The following is a 14832-nucleotide window of genomic DNA, read 5'->3' as shown; positions in this document are numbered from 1 at the left end:
CACCGGTCTGTAGCTGTTGACATCAGAGCTGTCAAGCATGGCTTTCTTCAAGATAGGAAGTACCTCTTGCAGTCTTGAAAGTTGATGGAACTTCACCTGATGCCAAGGACTTGTTGATAAGTGATAACGGGCAGTAGGTCCTTGAAGATTGACTGAAACAATGCAGATGGGATGGGATCCGGTGGGCAGGTGGTTGGGTTACTGGATTTGATCAGTTGAAGGACAGCATCTGTGGAAAGAGTAGTAAAACCATTTAAGGGATTTAGAATGAGAGGAGGCGGTCTAGTCTCTTGTTCAGAGGGGTGAAAAAATATAGTCAGGTTACAACATTGAGGTAGAACTTCTCTTTTATTTCCCACTGAACGGCTATGGACAGTTCAATTAGCAACTGCTAACACACTTTCTATCTCTCTCTGCATCTAAGAGGGTGTGCCTGTTTTCCGTGTGTGTGTGTGTGTGTGTGCGTGCGTGTGTGTGTGTGTGTGTGTGTGCGTGTGTGTGCGTGCGTGTCCCTCTTAATTGGTTCCCCCCTGGTAAGTCAGTACATAAGGACTAAATATCCGAGTTGTAATATGAACTACTTAGGAATTTTAACAGATTCACAAATAGAAATGTCCTCATTTGAAATTGCAATGACAGCATAAGAACATTCCAACAGTAACAGTGGTCAGTGTAAACACTTGACGACAGAAAACAACAAAGAATCAGTGTAGTAAGAGCTAAACACAATGTAAAGTTACACTAGTTTAAGCATGTAGGTCACACCACAAAGTTCTTGAACTTGGTAGGGGGCCTAACTATGTGGCCACTGTGTGTCATGGATAGAGGGGCAAGGATAGTTGGGAAGGGAGACCCCGGGCTGGAAGATGGCACAGGCATTGGGGAAGTACTAGGCTGAGAGTCTGTCTGGGGAAGAGGAGCAGGAGGAGAATCAAGAGTGGGGCTACGCACATGAACATGTACAGTCTGCACACTTGGCTGAGGAGGCACACGTGGGGGCAGGAGGACAAAAGGGAAGAGCTCCCAATAATGCAGTGAGGTTAGAATGGCATGGGCCAGGCTGCATGCCAGCATCAGCTGAAACTGCAGGTTTTTGACTGTGTACTGGCTTTTGTGGCAGAATTCCTTTATAGGCTGTGTGGTGTACTACCCACCATCTTGAACGCTTGGAATCAGTAATCTCATATGTGACACCCAAGCTGCCATCTCTGTCCATCTGTTTGAGAATGAAAAAAGGTCCTCTCCATAGGAGCCAGCTTGTTCTGTCATTGAGCTGGATCATCAAACCATACCAGATCTCCGGCCTTGTGAGGGTGAAATATAGCCTTTTTGTTATACTGGAGTTTCTGATGCTGTTTGGCTGCAGCTGAGTTCTGACCAGCAGGACCAAGAGCCTGTGACAAATGAGCAGTGAGGTAATTTGCATATGCTGCAAGGGTACCAGGTGTAGGAGATGTCAGAGCTGGTCACACTTTAGCAAAATGTCGACTGGGAGGTGTGTCTCTCTCTCATGAGCCAGAAAGTAGGGAGAAAACCCTGTGCTCGATTGTACACTGGAGTTATAAGCAAGTTCTTTTTTTTGTGATACTTTTTAATCCCATCAAACCAACAACCTTCCGGTCACAGAGCCAGTTCCCTAACCTCCAGCCCACGACTGCCCAAATCTGTGGCAAATAACTGTCCCATTCACTTCCACTCTGAGACAAGTATTTAGCTAACTGATCCTTCAGTGTCCTATTCAGTCTCTCAACCATGCCATCGGATTGCGCGTGATATGGAGATGTGCAGGTTTTCTCAATTCCTAGCAGCCTGCACAGCTATTTCATTAAATCTGAGTCAAATTGTCTTCCCTGATCAGTGTGAATTGTTTCAGGAATGCCATGATGGCGGAGGTGTTCCTCAAAGATACACTGAGCTACCGTAATGGCACGCTGGTCTATCAGAGGAAAGATTGATGTAGCGTGTGAAATAGTCCATGATGACCAGCACATACCAATGTCCATTTGATGTAATAGGCAGCTTGGTAAAGTCAGCAGCAATTCTTTGGAGAGGACGGTTGGCATGGATAGACTGCAAAGGGGCACGCTCATGTGGAGTCGGAGAACTGCGTATTTGACAGGGGAGGTACTCGGAGCTGTTGTAACTGTGGATTATTTTGGGGCGTTCCCCCCCCCCCCCCCCCCCCCATGGCTCAATGTTGTGTGTGTGCCTAGTGAGGAGGAGAGTTGGGGGGGGCACGCAATGCGCATGCGTGTCACGGAGGGAACTTTGCCCCTGATGGATGTTAACCGGGAGTTTTGTTTAATAAAGATGCACCGTGATGTTCATGCGTGCTAGAAACGAAGTGAGTGACTCCGTTATCTTATTAAGACGTACAAGCTGAGAAGTTTGAGTTGCAACAGGAGCAGAACTTGTGAATGTCACGAGACATATATGGGCAAAAACAGATTCATCGCACTCTCTGCAGGGTACTCTGCGGGCCAAATATCCACTAAATTCATTACAATGCAGGGCTTTCAATGCAGTAGGTATAAGCATGTCAGGGAGGACGATCTGATAAACAGGCAATGTGTGCAGTGAGCATTTGAACTTTCTACATAATATCCCATTACGAAGAGACAGTTTGGGAAATTCATGCCAGAGTTTTCTCACAGCAGGAGACCGACCCTTTAAAGAGCCTAAATTTGACTGGTGTCTGCCTACCTGCACCTAAGCTCTCACTGTGCAAAGTGTATCATCAGCCTCCTTCTGTTTGTGCATATCATCTTGGATCAATGGACAAGGTTGGGCAGATGTCAGGAATGTGCTTGTCATCCTCCTTGTTACCAGTAGATGTCACCATTTCCCTGGCAACTGGGGTTGTTAAGACACACTGGACAGCTTTAGTTTCCATACGAAAACAGGGCTGCCTGGACATGGCATCAGCGTTGGCATGTTTCTTGCCGTCTTTGTGAATGACTGTGTAGTCACATACACCCAGTTACAGTATCCAACAGCCCGTCCACCGGTCGGATCACTCTCAACTGCTGCTTTCTGGAGGCTCAACAAAGGCTTATGGTCTGTAACAATCATGAAGGTGGTAGCAGCCAGGAAGTGTTTAGTGTCTTACAGACTAAACAATTGTCCAGAGCTCACAATCATATGTGGACCACTTTTGCTGTGAAGTGGTCAGTGGTATGACTGGCGTAAGCTATAACTCGCTCCTTCTACTCTTAAACTTGAGCAAGCACTGGCCCTATGCTGTCCTGTGAACTGTGTACAGCAAAAACAGCTGAGAGAAGGCAGGATGGGCCACAATGGGGGGGTTAGTGAGAGCATGCTTTAGAGATTGAATAGCATCTTCACAAGCAGGCATCCAGCTGAACAAAGCACCCTTTTGTGTGAGAGTGTGAAGGGGCACAGCAATGACTAAAAAGTTTGATAAAATGTCTATAATATGAACACAACCCCACAAATGCTTGCACCTCTGTCGTGGTTGTAGGGGTGGGCCAGTTAAGAACTTTGTCCAGGTTCTATGCATCTGGCTGGAGCCCTTGGCTGGATTCCACATGACCCAGAAAAGTGACCTGGCTGCATGCAAAGGAACATTTACTGGCTTTCAACTTAAGCCTAGCAGAACGGAAACAGCTCAGAACCTCTTCAAGGCTGTCCAGGTGTTGGGAGAAGGTCCGGCTAAAGACCAAGACATCATCAAGATAAACGAGGCATTCTTGCCAATTTTGGCCATGAAGCACCAGCTCCATCAGACATTGGAAAGTCAGGAGTGTGTTTGTAAGACCCATAGGCATGGGCTTTAAAATGGTATAAAGCATGCCCTGTTGTAAAAGCTGTTTTCTGTGTCCTGAGGCTGTAGCCCAACTTGCCAATAGCCACTGGCAAGGTCCATGGTGCTAAACCAACATGACCCAGACAAGCTATCCAAAGCATCTGCAGGACGTGGCAAGGGATATGAATGTGACAGCACTGAGTTTACGAAAATCAATGCAAAATCTGTAGCCCCCATCTTTCTTCTTGACTAAAACAGAAGACGACCATGGGCTACAGCTTTCCTCAATGATGTCTCCATCCAGGATATTGGACTTTCACCTTGCATCAAGTTCACCTTGCATGTGGTGAGAGGTGCGGTAAGCTCTCTGTCTTATGGCCTGAGCACTGCCTGTTCTAATGGCTTGCTTGACTCTATCAGTACGGCCATAATCATGCTCATGAGCACTGAAAACATCAGAGTACTTGAGAAGCAAGGTCTCCGATTGTTGCTGCTGTTCAGGATCTAGTGCTGACTTGGCAAGGTTAACTTTGGGAAGTGGTTGTGACAAGGTCTCAGTTTGGATTTCTGCTACTGTGTCCTCAGCTATGCGGAACTGTTTCCCAGTTTGGTGCAATAAAGAGTGAAATTCTCCTATTCTGGTGTCACTGGGGACATGAGACTGCATGACTGCATGATGCTTTTGTAGAAAATCCCAACCCAGGATTACTGGCTGTGTAGCATTTCTTACAACCTGGACATCATAAGTGAAACACTCCTCACCCAGCCTAATGGTGACTGATAATGTGCTTAGAGTGTCCTAATAATCACCTGTTACAGACTTTGCCAGAATGAAGGACTTTTGAATAGTTTGTCTAAGAGAAAGCACTGCCAATTTTAAGGCTTCACTAATTATGGAAGTCTCAGAGCCTGTGTCCACAAACACCTTAACAACTGTCTTCAAGAATGGCAAACACATATGCAATAGGCTTACCACGCATGGTACTAGATGAAACAGGTTGTGGGCCACTGATAGTGATAGTGAAGCAGATACTTGGCCTTCAGTATCCACTTCCAGCCATTTCCCCTGATGGGGAGTGTCCTCAACCCCAAAGCTAACATGCTGATCATGCTCTCTGGAAGGTCAACATCTGTCCCATGGGGATGCACTGCACTGTGGACTGTAAGAAGGTTGCTGCAAAGCATCAAAGTCAGCTGGGAAGGATGATTCATGACAAATAGGGTATCTGGTACCTGGGCTGAAGCATCGCCATGGGTTGGTACGGGAATGCTGAACATGACCATACTCCAGAGAGGAGTGTTGGGTGTGGCAAGGAGAGGATGGGGGGCGTTGGTGAATGTCGCCGCCGTTGTGAACCATGTGGTGCAGCGTCCTGATAGTCAAGGTGACCGTGATCTGGAGAATGTGGAGAATAGTGATGTTTGTCTGTACCTCTGTCCATCTTAGATCACATCTCGGGTGAATAGTGTCTGCATCTATGCACACATGTGGGTGGAGGGCTGAGACAGGCAGAAGGATCATGCTGTTGCTTTAGCTGGTTAACTCCAAGACTGAGGGCCTTCAGCTAGGTATACAGTTCTTTTACCACTAATTCTGGAGGTGTGTCCTGCTTTGTAGACACCATGGCTGTGGTGGTCTCAACTGGGGATCTGGAATTAACCACTGTCTGAGCACTGGAAGGGGCTCAGATTGAGATTAGCTGCCATTCCATGGCAAGGGCCATTACATGGCAATGGCAGGCTCACCATAGTTAGGAAAAACTTCTAGTACAAGTTGTGTGATTTCAGCTGCATAGACTTCTGATGGCTCTTTGGGCATACAAGGTCTTGTCTTCACAAAAGTTTGAAAAATGGAGCAAAAACTGTTTTCTCCCAAAAACATCAGTGAGTTTTTCAGAGCTTTGTTCATAATTCTGTTGTACCGAAGGTGGTAAGGATAGCCAGTAAGCTAAAGCATCACCACTGAGCCTAGTGGGGAGAATCGTGGCTAAAGTCTGAGTCTGTGCACTCATGCAGGTTTTAACAGCAAGTTCCAGCCTGACTTTCCACAGAGAAAAACTTTGTCTTTACCATCATCATGAAAACAGGGAGGAAGTTCAACTTTATAGTGGATGACCCTCGTAGTAGTAGCCTGGTCAGCTGAGTACGCATCATGTCTGTCAGCCTCATTAACTTGAACATCTGTGGGAAAATCCTTTCTTCCATCAGAGTCCGACATATTCCGCCACTAGCTACTATAGCTTAGCACTGTCCAACTTAGACAAAAAAGCAGAAATTTGCCAGTAAACATCATTTCAGTAAATACATGCAGCTTCAGTCCACCGGTTCACTCACCAATTAGCTCTGTGACACTGAGGGCAATCTGCCGTCGTAGTAAAGCCTCAGCTGCATGAAAGTTTGAGAAAATCCAAGAGCTTAGAAAAAACACTGCTGCCACCAATCTGTAACCCTCAAAGTTGAGCATGGTTCCAAGTAAGTCCACATGTCTTGTTCAGAGGGGTGGAAAAGTGTAGTCGGGTTACAAGACTGAGGTAGAACTTCTCTTTTATTTCCCACCAAACGGCTATCGACAGGTCAATTAGCAACAGCACTGCTAACACACACACTCTCTCTCTCTCTCTCTCTCTCTCTCTCTCTCTCTCTCTCTCTCTCTCTCTCTCTCTCTCTCTCTCTCTCTCTCTCTCTCTCTCTCTCTCTCTCTATCTATCTATCTATCTATCTATCTATCTATCTATCTATCTATCTATCTATCTAAGAGGGCGTCCGTGTGTTTGTGTGAGTGTGTCCCTCTTAAATGGTATCCGATCAGATAGCAAATTTGATACGGCCCAATCCCATTCATTAACTTACTCCTGTGATTTAATAATCATTTAATTGTTTTCCATCAATATCAATACAGCAAACATTTAAATGTCTCCCTTTATTTGAATAATAATTTCAATATTAAACATCCATATAAAAGGAAATACTTTGCACAAATAAACATGAATGAAATGTAAGGGTCTCAAAGCATGAACACAATGCAATTTAGTGCTAATTAGACACAGTACAATATTATGTATAAACTAACTTAAAGGGGAACTCAATTTCCTGCATAATTAAATGGTTAAGATGCACAATTTAATGCATAATTAAGATGTAAGCAGTCATTCAGAGTGGTCTGGTGTGAAATGCTCTGTCCTAGAGAAACTTACCTAGTCAGAATTGTTCACAGTGGCCGTGATAGGAACCAGACGTCCACCTCTAAAAGATCCCTCACAGAAAGTTACTACATTACCTGGCTATGACTACACTGTCTGATGAATGAGATACTGTTTCATGGTAGTTTTTTAATCTAATACATCTTTCATTCATTTACCATTTTATTCATTTAATCAGTTCATGGAGGAAGGAAGGGTATTCTAAGGCAAATTGTCACAAAAGAAAGCTTATTTTTTCAGATTCATGACTATTTTACCGTGGTTTTGGGTAGTAAATAAAATGTCAATATTTGTGTTGTGACCCATGGTTCCTATCACCACCACTGTAAAGAAATCTGAGTAAGTTTCTCTGCAATCAAATATTTCATATCAAACCACTCTGAATGACTGTTTACATGTAAAGAACTTAATGCTTCAGAAAATGTAATTAACGAATTAATGTTAAACATTTTGAATTACTCATTGAAATTGGTGAAATTCCCCTTTAGCATTTGCGCATGAATAAATCACTTGCATTAAGATCAAACGTTTGCATGCATCCTGTCATTATAAAAAACAAGAACTAGTTTTCCAAATAAGAACTACAATGGTCAGCAAAACATGTCCAACGTCCAAAGGGTTTTGTGCCGAACAACTAAAATGTCCAAAGCGGTGGTCTGCTTTAAATATTTACATGAGATGAGTGTTGGTTTCCTAGCCTGGCTCTTTTCCACTCTTGTATTTCTCGCCTTCCTCCCTCACAGTCCATAGAAAGGTGTAGCCATCTCTTTATCCACATCTCAATTTCTTGAACTGTGGCTTTTGATGTTGGACTGTTGCGTCTTACAGCACCTAAAAATAACAATCCAACTGTTATCTCAAATATAGTTTAGATAACAACTTTTCACATTTGGAACATTCATGCAACTGGCATAGCCCAAATAAAATGTACAATTGTATTGTACAATTATCTCATTAACTTATACAAATGTTGGTAAAGCACAGTAGACATCTGGGATTAACCTTGCATAGAATGAGAGCAAAGAAGAGGGATAGATACAGATGCCAGTACAGCCACTGTGTCATCATGGGAGGGCTGCATCTCAGCCACCTTTAAACATCCACTGCCAGAAAAACCCCAGAAAATCAGAAGAAAGTTACATACCTATGATTACTTCTTTTAGAAGCAAGTTTTGAAACTCCGCCTTTCCATTTATGACCCTCCAGTTAAGTTGTTTTGCCAATGAGTTTACCAATGCATCTCATGACTTTCCAAACTGTGTCTTTCACATCAAAACCACCCTGGAGTCCTAAAGTAGTGATCTGTGAATATGAAGTAGTTCTCATTAACCCAAATAAAGGAATCAACTTCGAAAACATAGGGATCTTCCTGGTTCTATTACAAACCACATGTATCCACCCCTATGTCTGGAAAACCGGTGTATAACAGAGTTTTAACGCCCCCTGTTTCATTCATGAAATAGGCTACATAAGTAATATCACTACATGCACACCAACCTCCCCAAGTAGGAAAAAGAACTTCTGAGATAAGAGCAAAATATCATATTTGGATTATAATTTTGTTAGCAGTTTCTCTAGTTTATGCGTAAAATGCATACATTTTATGACTGACCAGGTAGTTACTGGCTTTCTGTTAATTAAACCAGGGAAATGAGAGAACATTAAAGTCATTGACTCATCGTCCATGGATTTCCATGAATAAAAACTGAAGCAAAATGTGATATACTTTTACCCCTTTTGCACTCTCAAATAATGCACTTGAAATTGCATCATCAAAGGGAATACCAAGCTAGAAAGAAAGGAACAAGCACCTCTCCTCTTTGCCCTTACATTTTCTCATCTTCTGTGCTCAATTTAAAATATGAAAGATTCTAATGCTTTAGGCCAGATTGCATTTTCATATATTTTCACCTGTCAACCAACAATGAAGAACAATCAGGACAACAAAACACTCAGCATGAAGGACTTTACCTGAAGCATGGCCAAGAGTTGCAGCTATTTTTAAATTAGCAGATGAAGCAGAGCAATATATCCACTGGTGTTGCTTACTGTATCTTCATACATGACCTGTTAAAGTGTTTAATGGCCTTTGGTTTATTAGTTTAAATTGTTGCTAATTCATTGACTGAATTGTCAGCTTAAGTTAGCTTTTTATTTTCAGTGTCTGTTCCACCTTAAACAGTGCACCAGTAACATTTATTTGCATTTTGGCACCAAAATGTAACTGCTGCACCACCTAAGGTGGAACAGAAAATAAATTTTTAAAAAAAGGTGGGGGAATGTACAGGCCCACTATTCCAGTAGATGCCATGTAGAGAAATTGTCTACAAAGTTTGCATCAGATGTGGATATACTGCTCTGCCCTCACATCACCTGTTTAAATGCTAAGTAAATTGTGGAGGGCTTTTGAACTAAGCTGGCTAAAAGCCATTGTTAACTCTAACATTCCCAAACAAGGCACAATCTAATGTTTATACTATGACTAGGCAGTTGTGTGTACCAGTACAATTACGAGTAAATAATTTTGAGTGCGGTTTTGGTACCAGATAAAGTGGACCATAGCTTTATATCCATATCTGATGCTCACTATGTAAATTATAAGAAGTCTGTGATACTGGATTAATCTCTGTGGTTAACACAGACAATAATTTAAATAAATAAATAAAGTATAAAATAAGATTCTTCCTTCTTGCTTAATGTGTGAAGACATAGTAAGCATTACAACTGAATAGGTCGCTGTTTCATCTCATTTTCTAGCATAAATTTGGCCACCACAGTACATATAAAGTCCTTACCACTGAGCGTGTTGTAGGCCTCAACTTGATATGAGTGACAGGTAGGCATCTGTGAACATTAAAAAACAATTATCTCTTTGATAATGCAATTTCAAATGCATTAGAGTGCAAATGCAAATAACGTAAATCAGATTTTAAGTGTAATTTTGATACCACTATTGCTAACCACATTAGGGCTTCAACAAACAACTAATTTGATAGTCGAATAATCTATCGATTGCGGAAACGAATAATCGATTATTCAGATTATAAAACACTACATTACCAAACAACTCTTACAAATTAAGCTTGAGGTTGTTTTATGAATTTTAGGCTGTTTAATGCTAACTAACAATGAAGACAAAGATGAATAACATTCAAGAAATGTCTGTGCAAAGTAGCAGCAATAAAATATAACAAAAATAATAATTCTTTAATAAAGTAACAAAAAAAAAATCAAAATTTAAACAGTGCAGTCTGTGCTGTCTGCGCTCTGCTGTCTGTCTATACTCTGTTGCAAATCAGTTCTACAATTACGGGTCTTTATTGAAACGAAAGAGGAAAGTCAGCATGTGTTTGCCGAATCTGAACATACCGATGCTAAGACAATGTTTTAAACATGCAGTGTTTAAAAGTGTGAATGTTATTTGGAAAGTGAACAGGGTTGCTGTGAGTAATAGTTCTTTGCTTCTCTGTTCCAGCTCCATGAACGATTCCAGAAAAAATGCATTTCAAAATAGAAAATGTTACAGCTCATCTCACAACATGAAGCAGGACGGAATTTAACACTGACATTAGCTAAATAACCTAACTGTCACACTATCACTGCGTCCCAAACCACACACTTCTGTACTTCTGGAAATTTCAATAAAGCTACTCACAAAATATCTAAATCTCTGTGTAAATCAAAGTTAATATTAGTGTACAAAATGGGAAACTGAATTGGTAAAACTGAATTAAAATTTTCATTTTGACCCTAAAATTTCAAATATGAGTGAAACATTTTTAAGGGAAAAACAGGAATGCATAGCCATTTTACATATTACATTTTCATTTTAACTTTGGTGAAATGCTTCCAAAGCATCTATCGATACATCATGTGCTGAAAAAAATCTTTCAACAAAAAATGATAAATTTTTGACTATATTTCACAGAAGGGAGTAATCTGACTAAACTGTGCAGTATCGCTAAATAGTTAAAACTACATATTGAAAAAAATTTATTTCCAATGTAAAAAAATTGCGTTCCAGAAAGTCTGTGTTTTTTTTTTAGTTAATGTTTTATTTCTTATTGCTGATATAATATGCAGAGTGTCTTGCAGAAACTCTATCTTTCACACAAAGTGAGAAAATTGTAGTTTACCCACATAAGCTAGATCTCATGAAAGTGTTTACAATCACTGATTTCAATAGATCAGGCAGGGCAGAAGACACAAAGTGCTGGAGCTGAGAAACATACTGATATGTCAGTGCAACAAGCATTTCTTAAGAACTGTTTGCTTACCATGCTTTTTTAAGTCTGGGCAGTCCCTCAGCTCACTTTCAATATGAAGCAAAGAGTTGAGATCTTTAAGCGGAAGTAGCCCTTCATCAAGTATCGAACCTTGTATTCCAACATGGGCACTTCTGTCCTGTAAATCTTGAACCGTCTTCAAGATGACTTTAAGCTGATCCATGATCTTCTCTTGCTTTGTGAGAACACTACAAAGTAAACCTGGAAGATATACAGAGTAAAGCATAAGTCAGTAGGATCCTGCAAAAAGTTTGTTAATGCTAGTTCCGTATGGTATTAAACAAGCATCTAGCTCTGAGCCAGTACCACCTAAGTTTAGACTTTTCACTTCTTCTTCTAACATGTGCAATAAAAAGTCCCTTCCAACGTCCTGCTGCAGTGTTTAATTGACAGGAGTGCCTCAGTGACAGTGAATTGCAACTGCAAACAAGACTGCAATAGAATTAAAATTTTGGCAGAGCTGGAACATGATGTGGAAAATTCAACAGCAAATGGACATATTTTTTTTTTCATTTTTAATATGTCAATGTTAAGCAACGGGCAACAAAGACAATGACTTAATAATTATACTAAATATTAGAGTCTTAGATTTGTTCATTTTAGGAGTGGTAATCTTTCTCTTGTGAGCACACAATAGGCTTTTTTTTTTTTTCAATGCTGTATTGACATCTTTGTTCATATATTTCCTTATAACTGAATGTCAGTTGTCACCAGCACACCTGGAGCTTTGTCTTCCTGCAGGTTTCACCTTCAACTCAAATGTAACACACCTTCTGAAGGCATTAATTCTGTGAATCAGGCATGATCAACGGGAGTTGAAGCTGAATTTTTCAAGAAGGTAGCCCTCTGGGAGGTGACCACAGCAATAATTTTACCTAATGGTTAAATTGACTGTAATCACATTTTCATAGTAAACTATATGTTTAAATGTAATATGTAAACTGCCAATTTATTCATATATTTTTTTTTTTATTTCACACTAAGAAATGCATTAGTTAGTTTTAGTTAACCAATTCTCAATGTAAAGACTTTCCATCCAATGAACCCTGGGATAGGCTCCAGCACACCCTGCTACCGAGGGATAAGCGGCTAAGTAAGTGTGTGTGTGTGTGTGTGTGTGTGTGTGTGTGTGTGTGTGTATGAGAAATTCTCAGTGTAAAGTGCAACTGAGAAAGACACTAACCTTTTTTCTTCATTTTGACTTTTTTGGCAACTCCTCTTCTGCCTCATCTTGTGATTGAAGATTGGTTAAGTTTTCTGCTAGGGGAAGCTTCAGTCTGGCCTCGGCATGTGTATCTGTAAATGCCAACATGTCACGCATTCCGTGGACTTCAATTCCCAGTAGCCCTTGGGAGATCACGTGACTGCTTGGTCACAAACGGAATCCGACATGGACTCCATTTCCCAGGAGTCACAGGGAACACGTGACCAAGATGTGACCAACGTTCACGATCACCTGAGTACTAAATTAGAATATCTGTGGACTATGTCATATGACTTATGGTAGATAGCATTTAAGCCCAGGCTTAGTATTGTAGGGTTGTGAAGTATTGAATCATTGTGACCTACTGAGCATTTTCTCATGTTTGCCTTCTTGTGTGTTTTTGACAATTTGCATTGCCTTCAGGTTTTCTGAGTTTTTGCCTTGCCCTTTTTGTACTGTCGCCTATCTTGATTGCTCCATGTTTTGACTTCCTGGACTGTTTTGTGACTACGATTTTGGTTTTCCCTCTGGTTTACATTAAATCTACCATTTATCAAGATCTGCACTCGTTTGAACTCTGTTCCAATGTAACATGTAAATTCTAGTGCCCCTCATTTACTTTTTGAAATTGCTTGTTTGAAGAATAGATAGATAGATAGATAGATAGATAGATAGATAGATAGATAGATAGATAGATAGATAGATAGATAGATAGATAGATAGATAGATAGATAGATATTAAAAAACACACCTGCAGTGTAAATCAATTTAACTTGGTAGGACCTCCATCCGCTCCAGCATCCCCCCCGCGACCCTGATGGAGAAGCGGCTTAGATGGATGGATGGAGGACCTCCATCCATGCCTTGGCTGCTCTTTATTTCTGCCTGCCTTAATCACTTCACAGCTTTTGTATGGCTGCCACAGACAGACTCCATTGCTAACCCATTCTGGGACCATATAACTTCATTGTTTCTTGAAAAATAACAATGTTATACATCTCCTAGAAAGGAAAAGTAGACATCCGTCCCTTCATAATCTGAAATCACTCTTAAATAATGTACCTTTAAGGCACATAAAATCAAAATATACACCAAGTGACAGGGTTTCAGGCCCACCAGGGAAAAGAGAACACGGTGGAAAATGCTGAAGACAGCAATCTGTGCTGATGTGTACAATGTCGACTTGATATTCAATACTAATTTGTAGAACAAAAAAGTTGATTTTTAAAAAAGTTCAAACAAAAAAACATTGCCATAACTAAATGGAGGGGAAAAAACAGTTCAGCCCTATTTTGTATGAAGCAAGGGAATAACAACAAAATGACCCTCTAGTGGCAAACGCACACACTTTTGTACACTGCCTTCAAGTTGGCAACACTTCAAAGTTTGGGAAAGGTTTGATACAAAAAAGATTCCCAAGTCTCTAGAGTCAACAGGGTAATCAAAAAACTTTTCACACTGTCTATACTCTTTATAAACAATATACTCTATCTTCAAAAAAAGTATATTTTCAACCAAGACAAATTTGTTGTTGATTTTAATACAGTTGTCCCCTTCAGAGTTCTTGATTACCTGCTCCTTAAATGTCAAGCCCTTAAACTGACTGACTGTCCCCCCGAAGCACAAGGGTACAGGTACATCAAAGTGTTGCCCTCTTAAAGTTCTTCTATTTCTGAAGCTAACATCATGACTTAAATCAGTTGCGTCAAACTATGAAAGTCTGTGAATTACTTGGAGCAATGGACAGTGAGGTCATCTAACCAATTTTTTTAAGCTTCCTTAGATAATTCTCAAAGGGAAAACCAGATATGGAATCCAAATGACCATGGATCTTGACATCATCACTTAGACGTGTCAGATCATGTATATTGTAGCCTAAAACCTCACGACCACAGCTGACCAAAATGGTCAACAAAGGATGTCAATAGAGTATTAGTGAAGTCGTTCATCTTAATCTTTCAGCAAGTGAATGTGGTTTCTGTGCAAACTCTGTTGGACCATAACCCCTCAAAGCCATTCTCAGATATTAGTGAAATCTGACTGGATGAAATGTGAATGTGATATGGAGCATTTGAGCAAAATCATAATTTATAAATGTTTAAACATTTGTAATGTAAAAGAATGCAATCATTTCCCGAACACTGAATATCACAAAACATTTTAACACTACTGTTGTGTTTTTAAGAGTTTTTAAACTCGAGCTATTGGAGTGTAAAACGGCGCCCGAAGTCTGTCCATGACGTCAGTGAGCGGCCCAGCCAATGAGCTCCTCCGCTCACCAATCAATCATCACGCTCTAGCAGTAATGCCCGCCTCCTGCTGCCTAAAACCCGTTTGCTGTAGAAAAAGACGAAATATAAAGGTGAGTTTAATTTG

At 40.7% G+C, this 14832-nt stretch overlaps 1 long non-coding RNA gene across 1 annotated transcript; it reads right to left on the bottom strand.

Annotated features, from left to right (window-relative positions):
• Positions 1–7430: 7430 nt before the first annotated feature.
• On the bottom strand, positions 7431–11334 carry LOC119262434. The gene is made up of 3 exons (XR_005129628.1): positions 11244–11334; positions 8111–8268; positions 7431–7797 (listed from the first exon to the last, which is right to left on the bottom strand). It is a non-coding gene; the product is annotated as an uncharacterized LOC119262434 (long non-coding RNA).
• Positions 11335–14832: the final 3498 nt, after the last annotated feature.

The sequence above is a fragment of the Pygocentrus nattereri genome, chromosome 25 (genome assembly GCF_015220715.1).
Source record: "Pygocentrus nattereri isolate fPygNat1 chromosome 25, fPygNat1.pri, whole genome shotgun sequence".
NCBI lineage: Eukaryota > Metazoa > Chordata > Actinopteri > Characiformes > Serrasalmidae > Pygocentrus > Pygocentrus nattereri.
The sequence above is the reverse complement of the archived record's forward strand: the minus strand, read 5'-3'. Positions and strand labels throughout refer to the sequence as shown.